The 14,509-nt window shown below is 47.6% G+C and overlaps 1 protein-coding gene across 1 annotated transcript in view; it reads left to right on the forward strand.

Annotated features, from left to right (window-relative positions):
- The first annotated feature begins 329 nt into the window (after positions 1-329).
- RAB7A (RAB7A, member RAS oncogene family) overlaps positions 330-14,509 on the forward strand; it is a 51,491-nt gene continuing 37,311 nt past the window's right edge. Inside the window, exon 1 of the mRNA XM_049766549.1 lies at positions 330-551. The gene's annotated coding sequence lies outside the window, so the exon portion shown is untranslated. The remainder of the gene's footprint in view (positions 552-14,509) is intronic.

The following is a 14,509-nucleotide window of genomic DNA, read 5'->3' on the forward strand; positions in this document are numbered from 1 at the left end:
ACTGATCCCAGTCTTTTTGGAGAGAAGCGACGCTCCCCTTTCCCCTTTCCCTGGATTTCCCTATTCCAGAGAAAACAGAAGATTGCCAAAGAGAGAGAGAAAGAGAGGTGGGCCTCGACGTCCAACCTTCTCCTCTCCTTGTACGGCACTCCATTCAAGATGGCGGCCCCCAGTAAGAGGGCGGCCATCTTGGCGCCGCCGCCGCGGTGACCTGGCCCAAGCCCCGAGGCGAACCGGAACGTGACGTGCGTCGGGGGCGGGGCTTTCCGCCTACGCAGCCGCGACGTCGTGCGTCTCGTGACAGGCACTTCCGGTCGGGGCGGGCGGTGGTGGCGGAAGTGGAGAGCCGAGCCGGAGTCTGGGCCAGAAAGCCAGAGGCGGCGGCGGTAGCGGCGGCGTTGGAGGCTTGGAGGGCGTCCCAGGAACCTCGACGTGGCCTCGGCCTGTGTCTCTGCCTTCCCCTCGCTTGTCTGCATCGGCGGGAAGCCCTCGAGAAGCGCCCGGCTTGGAGTTTCCCCCACCCCACCGTCCCCCTAAGCGCAGAGGCCGTGGTAAGCAAGCAGGCCCAGGCCCCCACCCCCCACTTTGGAGGGCCTGATCGCCCTTTTGGGGGAATCGGGGCAGACTCGGGGTGCAGTCTGGATTTCGTGGGGGACATTGACAATGCTCAGACCCCCACCAGAAGCGACCCCCAGGTCGGTTGGCCTTGGAGGGGTCAAAGGTCATCGGGTGAATCCTGCCCTGGGATTCGAACCCGCAACGGCCTGGTCGAGGTGGGGTCTAGTTGACGGGTTGCAGCACGATCGAAACGCTTGGGGCACCCCCTATCTTGACCCTGCTGATGTCCAAGGTCCCCCCCCACCCCAAAGGCCACTCACTGAGTCAATGCCAGGAGCCTGGATCACGTGCCCCAGCGCTTGGCCCACAAACACACTTGTGTGTGTGTATGTGTTTGTGCGACGCCTCCAGCAATGGGGGGGATACAGGGAGCTTTTTGTCCCGAGGGAAAAAAGAGTCAAGAGAAGTTTTCAAACTGATTGGAGGGGTGCAGAGGACTCTGGAGCTGTGGGTCTCAAGTTGGGCCCATTGCATTGCATTGCATCCAGCGCTCAAGCTGCAGGCGATGCGTGCTGTGCTATTTTATTGGGTCCAAGTGGACCCCAAAGTGGGATCAGAATGATGATCCTATAGCACAGGCATTGGGGTTTGGGGGTGCAGAGTCGCATGGCGGTCTCTTAACATAGATATTGAGATGGTTAATTCTCCTAACCAGGTCTCCCTGAAGAGCCATGTTCATGTTCCCTTACAAAGAAGGGGGGTCTGGCAGAATACAGAGGTTAAGACATGTAGCTGAGGCCATGCAGACAATAAGGATGGAGTTGGGGGGTGGCAAGCCCAGGCCCTCAGCTTGTGTGTATGTTTGTGTGTTTTGGGGGAGCACTGGACTTGGCCTTGTGTTTTTGAACTGCTCTTAGATATCACTGAGACTTGTGATTTGTTTGTTTGTTTTGTTCTGTTTTGCCACTTGATTCTCTTGCATTGGAAAGCCTGGCTCTGTGTAACCATTTCTGTTTGTCCGTTTCTGCCTGAAAGCCAGCAGCTATTGTGTTGGCAGTTAGTTGTATCATGTTTTCGTAGTACGGTGCCAAAAAGTGAAGAGCTCCGACTGTCTGAAATTCTGGCATGGTGCTTTTAATTGAGGTTTGAAAAAGGTTTGTCCACCTACAGCTGTTTATCATCTGCGTTAGGCTGGCTATTCTGCTTGGGTGGACTTTTCCCAAAACCTTCAGCATTAGCTAAAAGTTAAGTTGATGCTTTCCTGTTGGAGATACCCTGTGTGCTCATTCGATCCCAGAGAACAAGTTCTTGTCTTTTTTTTCCTTGTGACTTAAGGCAGCTGATTCACCCGCATGACTTCTCATTCAAGGATTAATCGAGTCTCCTTATTAGTCGTTTCCCTCCTCAGTGTTGGGAGTTCGGATCTGAATCTGAACTGGAAAGGAGTTGTGAAGTACTTGCCCAAGCTCTTAGACTTCACAACATGTTGTCTTCTAACTTCCTTTGCTGTTTGGGATGATCAGTTGTGAGTAATCAGTCTGATAGCCTTCAAGAATGTTTGCAGTTTAGAGAAGAGTGACTGAGGAACACCTTTGCCATCATTCATCAGATGTTTTGAGTTGCTACCGTGTATCTGGGCCATTACTCAGGGAGATAGGAGGTTCCTGTCCTCAAGGAATTTTAAATGCTGAGTGTTCATGGCCAGGAATTCTCTTGTGGAATGGCTTGGCTCGGCAAACTTGAGATTTTTGGAAAGAGGAGTTTTGGGGAGTGGGGTGGGCTTCTGAGCATTGCTTGGGCGGTCCAGAGGTCCCTGCTGGCAATTTTTCCCCAAGCCAGGTCAGTGATTTAGTGTAAGGGCCTGAGGGTGTGGTGCCTGGGATCAAACCTGGGAGAGCATGCTGGAGTTGATAGCACAGTGGTTAGAGCACTTCCCTTTCATGCAGCCAACCTGGGTTCATCTCTGGCACCCTATACCCCTGCCAGAAATGAGCCCGAGTATCCTCAACGATAGCCAAAAAACAAAAACAAAACCTATCTGGTGAGTCTCAATTGTCCAGGAAAGTGAAGTTAGCAATCCAGTCTAGGTTCTGGCTAACTTGAAGGCTTTGTCCATTTGGTTTGGGGGTGTGGGGCACTGGAGCCAAATCTTGGTGGCGCTCAATAAAAGCTTCTTACATTGCTGGGGTGGAATCAAGCGTTTCAGGGTTTGAACCTGGGACTCCCACATGCAAAACATGCACTTCAGCCTTTGAGCTCTCTTTGTTAACTATAACAATAGGATTTATATAGTTTGTTTTTGAAAAGAGCAAGACGTCTTCTTGGGAAAATAACATTACGGCTTATAATTGATCAAGTCGTGAATTATAACCTTCAATACTAAATTTGTTTCTTTTACTTTTCTTTTGGTTGTTTTTGGTTTTTTGTTTCTTTTACTTTTGTGACTTTTTTTTTTGTTTACTCAAGGGGAGTCTTTATGATTTGCAGTTTTTTTTTTTTTTTTTTTTTGGGGTTTTGGGCCACACCCAGCGGTGCTCAGGGGTTACTCCTGGCTGTCTGCTCAGAAATAGCTCCTGGCAGGCACGGGGGACCATATGGGACACCGGGATTCGAACCAACCACCTTTGGTCCTGGATCGGCTGCTTGCAAGGCAAACACCACTGTGCTATCTCTCTGGGCCCGATTTGCAGTTTTGTACCATGTTATTTGTTGTGGTGCTTCTTGATCTAAATCATGATTTGGCACTCTGGATTTTTTTTTTTTCTTTTCTTTTCTTTTTTTTTTTTTTGTTTGTTTTTGGTTTTTGGGCCACACCCGGCGATGCTCAGGGGTTACTCCTGGCTGTCTGCTCGGAAATAGCTCCTGGCAGGCACGGGGGACCATATGGGACACCAGGATTCGAACCAACCACCTTTCGTCCTGGATCGGCTGCTTGCAAGGCAAACGGCGCTGTGCTATCTCTCCGACACTCTGGATTTTTTTACTTCAGCTGATGAGGAAAATTTGTGGTTGCAGTACCAGTATCATACCAGATAAAATCCTCTGATACTCTGCTTCCCCAACTGCTCTGGTCCCCTTCTTTAAGTGAGTAAGCTCTAGCCCTGCTTGTATGAAGCGATGGATGTGAGCCCCACCTCCAAGCAAAAGTGGGACACAAGTTTTGTCTTCATGGTGGAGCTGTGTGAATAAACAAATAAGGGTGGAATGGGGGCTGGAGAGATGGTACAGTGGATAAGGCATTTGCCTTGCATGCAACTAACCTGGGTTTCGTCCCTGGGCATTGCTGGGTCTGAGTGACCCAAAAACTAAACCAAACAAAGCAAAAAAAAATAAACACAGACAGAATGTAGAAGACACTTTGAAAATAGCTTTGTCGGTCTGTTCCTCCAGATAATTATTAGCAACCACGCAGCACAGGACAGTCTTGCCTAGGTCTCCACAAACTCCTTAACAGTTTGTTTTAGAGTCTCTTCTGGTTTTGAAGCTGATTCCTGGTTCCACTGCCAAGTGAAGCAAGTTAAAAAAAAAAAAAAAAAAGGAATGTGTGCTGTGTATGTGTTTCACTTATTGAGCTTGTAGACTGGAGTGGATATAATTTAGGGGTTCAATGTTGTCACACTCTTCCACCCCTCTGTTTATTTCAGTGGCTTTTGGTAAATCTTCACTACTTTAAAAAAGTCCCTAAATTTTACTTTTTAATTTTTCTCTGTAACAAGCCTAGACCATGTATCTGTTAGTGGAGTTTCTGGGATTTACCAACTTTCCTATAGTAAACTGCATAAGTCAGTGCATACAACTGATGAGGATTGGAAGTCAGGACCAGAGAAATAGTACAGTGCGTGGGGTGCTTGCCTTGCACACAGCCAACCTGGATTTGATCCTCAGTATTTCATATGGTTCTCTGAGCCTGCCAGGAGTGATTCCTGAGCACAGAGCCAGAAATAACCACCACCACTCAACCCCAGCACCAGTGGGTGTAACCAAAAAAAACAAAAACAAAAACCTTGCATGGTTATTCCCAGTAACACTGTCATCCTCTGAATCGGCAAGAAATCAACATCTGGGCCCAGAGAGTTAGCACAGCGGTGTTTGCCTTGCAAGCAGCCAATCCAGGACCAAAGGTGGTTGGTTCGAATCCCGGTGTCCCATATGGTCCCCTGTGCCTGCCAGGAGCTATTTCTGAGCAGACAGCCAGGAGTAACCCCTGAGCACAACTGGGTGTGACCCAAAAACAAAAACAAAAAAAAAGAAATCAACATCTGTGTGTGACACAGTTTGGAGCCCTGGGCTTTCTGCTTGCTTTGCTCCCGTCTTTAAGGTTGCTGTCGAATTCTCACCATCCTTTTTTATTTTTTTGTATCTGTCATGCACTATCCCCTTTTCTAAGTGTAGTTGCCTGCAGAAATATTTGCAATGTGTGGATCTCTTTTAAGTTATTGGCTCCCATATCTTCCCTCTGGTCTCAGCCTTTTCCTTCCCACATAGGACATCCGACAGGGAAAAAAAAATAGGTGGCATTTATGTTTGCAGGCTCTTAATGGTGATTGTGGTTCCTGTGATGATCTGTGAATCACAGGTAAAGCCAGTGGTGTACTGGGTGAAATCAGAACTGGCTTAGCAGTATCTCCAACTAGTTTCAATTTTAGTACTCCCAGGCTGTGATTTCAAAAACAAATTTAAGAATAGCTACTTGCAAAATGTCTCTGTGGGGGAGGAAGAGATGGGAGCCGGTTCCAGCGGTGACATACTGTGTTGGCCTTTTAATTTGCCTGGAGATGCAGTGCTGGGTGCGGGGACCGCCCGCCTGTGCTCTCCGAGTTGGTGATGGTGATGTCATCACTGCTGTGGAGATACATAAGGCTGATTCTGGTGACGGTTTCCTGGTAGCCGGGGACTGCTTGCCTGGGTAGGGATCCGCTCTGCAGAAGCGCTTGAAGGGAGCTGCATCTGTCCGGTGTCGGGCTGTGTGTGTGTGTAAGTGTGTGTGTATGTGTGTGTGTGTGTGTGTCTGTCTGTCTGTCTGTCTGTCTGTCTGTCTGTCTGTCTGTCTGTCTGTCTGCTGGTGAAGGGATTCAAGGACCCCTCCCTGTCCAGTACAAGGCTGCTTCCGACTAGCCTTCTCCAGACAGCCAGCCTCACATACATGCTTGGTTGCTTGTCTTTGTGAGCAATTTATTTTTGGTTCATTTTGGGGCACACCCAGAGATTCTCAGGAGTTACTCCTGGCTCTACACTCAGGAATTACCCCTGGGGCCTTGCAAGCCTTGCAATCTCCAGCACCCTGTATGGTCCCCCAAGCTTGCCAAGAGTAATTCCTGAGCATAGAGCCAGGAATAACCCTGAGAACCACCAGTGTGCCTTCCCCCCCAACATCCCCTTTGCAAATTTTGATTTCCATTTAATGAGCTTTTTAGGTTTTTTTTTTTTTTTTTTTTTTTAGCTTTTCTGTTTTTAATTTGTTTGGGGTCACACCTGGCAGTGCTCAGGGTTTGTTTACTACTGGCTCTGCACTCAAGGATCATTCCTGGTAGGGCTTGGGGGGTGATATGGGGTGCCAGGGATGATTGAACCAAGGTAAGCACCTTACCTGCTGTACCGTCTAGCCCAGACTTTTTAGTTGTTTGGGAGTACGTGACAAAGGTCCTTAGAGTTAATTTCTAAGAAATCCAGTTGTAACAGATTTAAAAAACACTAGTTTTAGGAACGGTAGTCACTCTACAAACACTTCTCTGAGCATTTACAAATCTAGGGAACCCTCCACATCCACCCCCCCTTAAAATGGTTCATCTTGGCAGTTCACAGGTTAAGAGTCACTCTTAGGGACCAGAGAAATAATATTGGCCTTAATGCATTCACATCTCTGGCATTTGATCTGAACACTGGAAGGATTGACTCTGAGCTTTTCCAGTTGTGACCAAATCTTCTTCCTCCCCTCACCCCGAGCCAAAAGAGCCACCCTTAATTTCTCTGACCTATGCCATTTATTGATGGTTATTAAAGACCATGAAAGCTTCTGTAGGAACTTTTCCATATTCTTTAGATACTTATATATAAGTGTATATATATGCTATATATACTTTTGCATATATAATTGTCTTTTAGTACTTCTTTTTTTGGGGGGGGGCCACACCCAGTAACACTCAGGCAAGTCAGGCACCTTACCTCTAGCGCCACCGCGCGGCCCCAATACTTTTTTGAGGGGGCTATACCCTGTGACCCTCAGGGGTTACTCCTGGCTATGTGCTCAGAAATTGCTCCTGGCTTGGGGGACCATATAGGATGCCAGGGGATTGAACTGCAGTCCATCCTAAGTACATCCTAAGGTACTTGATTTGAATGTGGCTGCAGCTGTGACTGGTTCAAATTCCAGGACCACAGAACCCTGAAACCATCAGGTAGGGTCCAAAAACAAAAACAAATTTAATTAAGAAATAGAATAGGGGGGCCGGAGAGATAGCATGGAGGTAAGGCGTTTACCTTTCATACAGAAGGTCATTGGTTCGAATCCCGGCGTCCCATATGGTCCTCCGTGCCTGCCAGGAGCAATTTCTGAGCACAGAGCCAGGAAAAACCCCTGAGCACTGCCGGGTGTGACCCAAGGAAATAGAATAGGGGCTCGATCAGTGTTGCAGCAGTAAGGTGTTTGCCTTACACGTGGCTGGCCTAGGATGGACTGCGGTTCAATCCCCCGTTGCCCCATATGGTCCCCTAAGTCAGGAGCAACTTCTGAGCGCATAGCCAGGAGTAACCCCTGAGTGTAACCCCCCCCCCCCAAAAAAAAAAGTAAAGGGTACAGCAATCATACAGTGGGTCAAGTGCTTGCCTTCCCTGCAGCTGACCCAGGTTCAGTTTCCTAGTACCCCATATGGTCCTCCAAACTCCACTGGAGTGATCCCTGAGCACAGAGCCAGGAGTAAGCCCTGAGCATTGCCCCAAAACAATAAAATAAAGTGCCATTTCTAGGCTATAGAGATAGCTCAGTGTGCTGAGTGTAGGCTTTGCATACAGCCTACAGGGTTTTGGCCCCTGGAACTACATGGGCCCCTCGCCCTGACCCCACAGCATCATACCAGGAAGAGCCCCTGAGCTGAGAGCAGTGAAATGAAATAAAATTATAAACTTCAGGGCCCGGAGAGATAGCACAGCGGCGTTTGCCTTGCAAGCAGCCGATCCAGGACCAAAGGTGGTTGGTTTGAATCCCGGTGTCCCATATGGTCCCCCATGCCTGCCAGGAGCTATTTCTGAGCAGACAGCCAGGAGTAATCCCTGAGCACCGCCGGGTGTGACCCAAAAAAACCCAAAAAACAAACAAAAAAAATTATAAACTTCTTTCTGTTGCTGTTTTTCACTCACCAGAGGAGACCAAAGTGTTAACTAGGTAATTTTCTTCCTCTGTGTTACTTTAATATCTTTCTTTAAAGAAACCCATCCCTAAAATCAAGATGTGAGGCTTCACTATGGAGGTGCTTTGAAGGACCACTGTCTGGTTCTTTCAAGCTGTTGGCTCTGTCTTGGCCCTCTGGCCCCTCATTCAAGCTGCCCTCTGCAAGTGCCTGTCAGCCATGGAAGGTTCTCTGCAGCCAGGCACAGAGTAAAGGGGACACTGGAGAAGAAAGCACCCTTACCTTTCTTTAATTTCTCACTTGCTTGTCCTTAAGTGATTTTTTTTTTTTTTTACTTTAATGCTTTAGTTCACTTTGAGTTTGTAATCAAGTATACTTTGGAAGGAAGCACACCAAAAAGGGAACTATTTGAGGCTAGGGAGGTGCTGCCAGGACTGCAGCTTCAGTCTCTATATGGGGGAGCCCTGAGTTTGAACCCTAAAACTTCATTGTCCCTAGAGCACTGCTAGATAAGCCTCTGAAGCCAAATAAAAGATGAAACTTTGGAAATTTTCATTAATTTAGATGCCCCTGTCAAGTCATTCGCTTCTTCATTCTCTAGGGTTATGAGCCTGCTGGCTTCCAACTTTAATGATTTTGCTTTTTTTTTTTTTTTTTGAGCCACAATGGGGGCTCACAGGTCATTCCTAGAAGTACTCAGGGACTGTGGAGTGCTAGGAGTTGTAGCTGGGTTTCCCCAATGCAGCATACTCTCCAGCCCTCTGGAGTTTTTTGGGGGGGCAAAGTACTTACGAGTGCTTAGGGATTACTCCTGGCTCTGTGCTCAGAGATCATTCCTGGCGTTGTTCAGGGTTACCGGGGATTGAACATGGGTTGGCCTCATTCAAGGCAAATGCTCTACCTGCTGTGCTATCGCTCCCCTCCCCCCATTTCTAGCCCTCTGAGCCACCTCTCCAGCTCTAAACACTATATATAAGCCTAACTTGGATGTTGTGTGAGTGGAACCATATAGTAAACACTCCTTTACTTATGCAATTTTTATTATGGTTTTGTGGGGTTTTTTGTTTGTTTGTTTTTTGATTTTTGGGTCACACCCAGCAGTGCTCAGAGGTTACTCCTGGCTCTGCTCAGAAATCACTCCTGGCAGGCTCAGGGGACCATATAGAATGCCGGGAATTGAACCAATGACTTTCTGTATGAAAGGCAAACGCTTTACCTCCATGCTATCTCTCTGGCCCCATGGTTTTGGTTTTTCGGGATCACGTTCAGTGGTATTTAGGGGCTATTCCTGGCTGTGCTCAGGAAACCATTTGGAGCCAGGGATTCAACCTGGGTCTCATGTATGGGAGTGTGTACAAAGAGAGGGGTGTGTGTGTGTGTGTGTGTGTGTATGAAAGAGAGTCCTCTAATATATAAATGCTTCTATTAGTGGGGCCAGAGAGATAGCATGGAGGTAAGGCGTTTGCCTTTCATGCAGAAGGTCATCGGTTCGAATCCCGGCGTTCCATATGGTCCCCCATGCCTGCCAGAAGCGATTTCGGAGCACGGAGCCAGGAAAAACCCCTGAGCACTGCCGGGTGTGACCCAAAAACCACAATAAATAAATACATAAATAAAATAAATGCTTCTATTAGTAATATTGAAGAGTGTGAAGACTGAGTTTTAAGATTTGTATGTGTATCCACTAGCATGCCATAACATAATGCACAGACTGGGTGGATTAAAAAAGAGTAATCTGGAGGCTGAAGCGATAGTATAGTGGGCATGGTGCTTGCTTTGCACATGGCTGACCTGGATTCAATCCTTGGCATCCCAAATGATATCCTCTGGGGCCCACCAGGAGCCCTTATTTTTTTTGGGGGGGTCCACCTGGTGGCGCTCAGGGGTTACTCCTGGCAGGCTCGGGGGACCATATGGGATGTCAGGATTCAAACCACCGTCCTTCTGCATGCAAGGCAAATGCCTTACCTTCATGCTATCTCTCCAGCCCCAACCACCAGGAGTCTTTAAGTGCACCTTGGTGTGGGCACCGCACCCTTCAAAAAAAGGAATCTTGGGTCTGTAGTATAGTACAGTAGGTAGGATACATGCCTTGCATGTTTGTGACTGATCCAGGTTCTGTATGTAGCACCCATAGAGTCCCCCTGAGCATGACTTAGGGTGATTCCTGAGCACAGAGCCAGGAAGTAAGCCTTGAGTATTTTGCAGGGTGTGGTCCTAACACCAAATAAACCCCCAAAAGAAAAAATGTAGAGAAGAATAATTTTCTTTTTTTTTTTTTGGTTTTTGGGCCACACCCGTTTGACGCTCAGGGGTTACTCCTGGCTATGTGCTCAGAAATCGCCCCTGGCTTGGGGGGACCATATGGGACGCCGGGGGATCGAACCGCGGTCGGTCCGTTCCTTGGTAGCGCTTGCAAGGCAGACACCTTATCTCCAGCGCCACCTTCCCGGCCCCAGAAGAATAATTTTCTTTAATGCAAGAGTCAGTAAGTTGTGGACAGGGTTATTTGTTTCTTGGTGATATTCTTTTTTTTTTTTTTAACTCTTTTTTATTTATTTATTTATTTATTTATTTATTTATTTATTTATTTATTTATTTATTTATTTATTTATTTATTTTTTATTTAAACACCTTGATTACATGCATGATTGTGTTTGGGTTTCAGTCATAAAAGGAACACCACCCATCACCAGTGCAACATTCCCATCACCCATGTCCCAAATCTCCCTCCTCCCCACCCGTCTTGGTGAAATTCTTTTTTTTTTTTTTTTTTTTTTTTTTGATTTTTGGGCCACACCCGGTAATGCTCAGGGGTTACTCCTGGCTATGTGCTCAGAAGTTGCTCCTGGCTTGGGAGACCATATGGGACACCGGGGGATCGAACTGCGGTCCGTCCAAGGCTAGCACAGGCAAGGCAGGCACCTTACCTTTAGCGCCACCGCCCGGCCCCTTGGTGATATTCTTGTCATTGAGAGTTCATGTTTTTTCTTCTGGGTCCTGATCTTATTATAATGTCTGTTATGCACTTGGGACCTTTTTTTTTTTTTTTTTTGGTTTTTGGGCCACATCCGGCGGCGCTCAGGAGTTGCAATCTGACGTCCTGAGGATTAGGACTTGGAGCATGGATTTTTTTTTTTTTTTTTGGTTTTTGGGTTACACCCGGCAGTGCTCAGGGGTTCCTCCTGGCTGTCTGCTCAGAAATAGCTCCTGGCAGGCACGGGGGACCATATGGGACACCGGGATTCGAACCAACCACCTTTGGTCCTGGATCGGCTGTTTGCATGGCAAACGCCGCTGTGCTATCTCTCCGGGCCCTGGAGCATGGACTTTTTTTTTTTTTTTGGTTTTTCGGGCCACACCATTTGATGCTCAGGGGTTACTCCTGGCTAAGCGCTCAGAAATTGCCCCTGGCTTGGGGGGACCATATGGGACGCCGGGGGATCGAACCGCGGTCCTGATCCTTGGCTAGCGCTTGTAAGGCAGACACCTTACCTCTAGCGCCACCTCGCCGGCCCCGAGCATGGATTTTTGAGGGACATTGTTCAATACAGAAAATTCTACACTTCAGCAGATACCCTATTTCAAACACTGCTATCCGTGGTGGGGGAGAGATCTCGTGTGTGTGTGCGCGCGCGTGCGTGTGCGTGCGTGCGTGCGTGCTTGCATGCATCCCTGGCATGTGCAAGGAACCAAGGTCAATACTTGGCACCACATCCCAGTACTCATTGTGGCCCTTTAGGCCTCTCAGTACCTCTCAGTACTGTTGCTGTGACCCTGGTGGTGCCTAGCATAACTGGCCCAAGCTCTGAGCCCTCCTGCTTGCCTGGCTGAGAATTTCTGGGAGTGGCCTGTGCCCTGCCTGGAAGGTTCCAGGGCCTCCCCACACCCCCCCAAAAATGGTTGTTCTACCAGTTCATGCTCCACCAATGGTGTGTAACAATTCCAAGTAGTCCACTGCTTTGCTAATGCTTGTTTTCTTTCACCCTATTTCCTTACTGATGGGAGAGCTTCTTGGGGTTTTCCGGGGGTTGTTCCTAGATCAAAGTGTGTCGACCGGCTTTTGTATTTAGAATCTGGGCCCATTCCTGCTGGTGAAATTGGTTCCAAAATCTCTTATGGGTGATAAACCTGGGCTTAGTAGTCAGTGTTTTTGTTCAGACATTTTTTTTGTTTTGTTTTGGCACTCGAGTCTTTAACATATTGGATTTTGGGTCTGTACAATAGTAGGTTGGTCAATTGCCTTGCATGCAGCTGTCCAGGGTTTGAGCTCCAGCATCACATATGGTCCCCTGAGTCTGCAAGGAGTGATCCCTGAGTTTAGAACCAGGAGTAAGCCCTGAGCATCTTTGGGTGTGTCCAAGAAGGAAAAGAAGAAAAGTACCCCTTCTATCCTGATAGAAATAGGTCTCTTGTATGTTCCAGCTCACCACTTAGATAATTAGTTGCTCTCTGACTTTCTGGTTCCATGATCTGGAATTTAACCGTGCCCCTTAGAATTTAGTTGGGTTAGAATAAAGATTTTTTTGGTATTTTTGGGTCACACCCGGCAGCGCTCAGGGGTTAATCCTAGCTCTACGCTCAGGCACGGGGGACCATATGGGATGCCGGGATTTGAACCACTGTCCTTCTGCATGGAAGGCAAATGCCTTACCTCCATGCTATCTCACCAGTCCCAAGGGTTAGAATAATATTAAATGACTTTGTCCTCCACACTAAGTTCCTGGAGGACCAGGATGAATCCCTTTTAAGATAGCTTTGTTGTTGTTGTTGTTGTTGGGTCACACCCGAAGCACTCAAGGGTTACTTCTGGCTTTTTGCTCAGAAATTGCTCCTGGCAGGCTCAGGGGACCATATGGGATGCCAGGAATCAAACCCACATCTGTCCTGGGTTGGCTGTGTGCAAGGCAAATGCCCTACCACTGTGCTATCGCTCTGGCCCCAACACTGCACATTTAAACTTAGACATCTGTGCCAGTGATTAGTAAGTATAACTTTCCTGAAAGACATACTCTATTCTGTATGCACTTACAGAATTTTATCATCTACTACTATAAGGAAATGCTTAGCGGTCAACAAGGTAGTGCAAGATGGAAGGCACTTGCCTTGCGGGTGCCTGTGGCAGCCACATCTAGGTTCAAATCCCTGCCACCACATATGGGTCCTTGAGCCTTTTTTTTTTTTTTTTTTTTTTTTGTGGTTTTTGGGTCACACCCGGCAGTGCTCAGGGGTTATTCCTGGCTCCATGCTCAGAAATTGAGCCTGGCAGGCACGGGGGACCATATGGGACGCCGGGATTCGAACCGATGACCTCCTGCATGAAAGGCAAATGCCTTACCTCCATGCTATCTCTCCTTGAGCCTTTTGTTATGGCCCAAAACGACTCCAAGGAAAGAAGGAAACAAATGTTACTGGAACAATAAACTGGAACAGTGGAAGCTTAGGAAACACTGTAAAAACAAGGCAGAGATAGCCTAAGGAGATTCTAAAGTTGTCTGTCCTGGGTTAGTTGAATGCTGAGTGAAGTTTTGGTAAATTGGTAGGAAGGGGGGAAGCTTGGAAAACCGTTACAGTTGGCAATAATGCTGGAAGCCCGTGCATAGTTGTGGGGCGCTGATGGCTCAAGGAGGAGCCTATGTGACTTGGTGTGAGGGGCAATCAATTGTAGCAGGCTCATGTTGGTTGGACAGTGATATTTCGGGGATGGCACTGCTGTGGATTGTAGACAAAATCCTCATCTGGTCCACAGGCCTCTTGAGCCAAGTTTGTAGGAGCCCTACTTCTGGTTAGGGAATGACTGTGTCTGAGGCAATTTTCCTTCAGGAGCACACACAGACACAGTAAGAGATCAGTGGGGCTGCAGGCATGGAGATGCAAATGTTCATATTTGCTGGAATGTGACTCAGTAGTAGTAAGTAGAGTGCCGGCCTAGAAGATGGGAAGCCTCTGGTTCCATCCTTGGCTTCTCCATTCCTGTTTAGGCCACAGTGAAAGTGTGTGATGGCTGGTGTACTGCAGCCAAGGGAACTTTGAAGGTAGGTTAAATGTAGGAGCTGGGACTAGGGAGTGTATCCAAGGGCTAGTGCACATGCCAGGGTTTGTGCCTGGGGCTTGTGCTATCAGCATAAGCACACAGGGTGTAGTTTAGGAGCCCCTGTTTCTTGTTTGTTTGGGGTCCTACCTGGCTGTGCTCAGGAGCTTACTTAGGACTCTGAGCTCAGGAATCACTCCAGGCAAGGTGAAGGGTGAGGCCAATCAAATGGAATTCTGGGGATTGAACCTGATCGGCCACTTGCAAGGCAAATGCTCTACCCTCCAGTTTAAAAAAAAAAAAAAAAGATGAAAAACTGCTTCAGGGGGTTGGATTGGAGAAAGAAAAGGAGAAAGAGAAGTTAATTCAATTTTTCTCTTTATCCTGCTGAACCCCCCTGTGGGCTCCTCATCAGCAACCTATGAACAGTCTGAATGGGGAAGTGTCTGAGGTAATCTAGAATTGGTTATCAGAGGCGTTGAGGATTGAAAACAGGTTGTGTAATAGCTTTTCTAACTTAACTGTTTTCCAGTCTTACAAAAAAAAAAAATTGAAAAGACACCATCAGCCTTGTCTT

Source organism: Suncus etruscus, chromosome 20 (genome assembly GCF_024139225.1).
Source record: "Suncus etruscus isolate mSunEtr1 chromosome 20, mSunEtr1.pri.cur, whole genome shotgun sequence".
Classification (NCBI taxonomy): domain Eukaryota; kingdom Metazoa; phylum Chordata; class Mammalia; order Eulipotyphla; family Soricidae; genus Suncus; species Suncus etruscus.